Source organism: Frankliniella occidentalis, unplaced genomic scaffold, assembly GCF_000697945.3.
Source record: "Frankliniella occidentalis isolate FOCC.00 unplaced genomic scaffold, Focc_3.1 Scaffold30, whole genome shotgun sequence".
Taxonomy (NCBI): domain Eukaryota; kingdom Metazoa; phylum Arthropoda; class Insecta; order Thysanoptera; family Thripidae; genus Frankliniella; species Frankliniella occidentalis.
The window spans coordinates 1,632,046-1,632,956 of NW_026267160.1; the positions used below are offsets into that span (position 1 = coordinate 1,632,046).

At 56.9% G+C, this 911-nt stretch overlaps 1 protein-coding gene across 1 annotated transcript in view; it reads left to right on the forward strand.

Annotated features, from left to right (window-relative positions):
• Nucleotides 1–911, forward strand: part of LOC113208203 (uncharacterized) — a gene marked incomplete in the record, with an annotated part of 47,802 nt that overhangs the window by 46,126 nt on the left and 765 nt on the right.

Here is a 911-nt window from a genome sequence, read left to right on the forward strand (position 1 = left end):
GGGGGGCAACTCCAAGATTTGCTTGCAGGGAATCGTGAGTCTCCTGGAGGGGAGGGGGAGCGAAACCGCAATATTCTGAAAACGTTTCTTGTGGTTCATGGAACAGATCCACCAAATTTCGTTGCACTAGCTAAAAGTGCACAGGGTTATCGCCTCCCCCACTAGAGTTCAGAGTGCAATTTTGTGGGAGTCCCCTTTCCTCCTCTTTTATCTAGGAGAGCATTCGGCGAGCGCCACGATAAGACCTCGCGAACTGTTCATCCGTCTGATGACTTGTGTGTTTGAGATATGCATGATTGAACAAGAGAAGGGCGACGGGCGCGCGTGCGTATTTATAATACATAAACACATGTCGGGGATGGAAGGAGGAAACACAAAACTCCGTCGTGCAGCACACGGAGAGCTCTGCTCTGATTGGCCGTCGGCTCGCGGTAAGTCGCGTCCCGTTCACCCCTGCTCCGGAAGCCCCTCGGGCGGGGCGCGGGGAGGGCGCGGGGGGCGAGGGCGGCAGCCGGCGGGGTGCCCTCGGACAGAGGCCCACGCGCGGCGCGGCGCGGTGGCCCGCCCGCCGCCCGCCTCAGTTCACGTCTCCATCCCAAACGCGCGTGTCAGTGCGACGACAGAGGCGCGGCCGGAGCAACAGCAGCAGGCATAGCAATCCCCACGAACATGACGGAGGCCGCAAAGCCCAGGAGGGCGGTGGTGGTCGGCGGCGGGCTGGTGGGCTCCCTGTGCGCGTGCGTGTGCGCCGAGCGCGGCTACGAGGTGGACCTCTACGAGTACCGGAAAGGTATGCTAGTGCCAAAGGAAGTTAAAAAAACATTTCAAAAAAGTTCAAAAATTGTCAAAACGCGTTTTAAAAATTAAACAAATATCAAAAACATCAAAACAAATTTGGAAAAAAGACACAA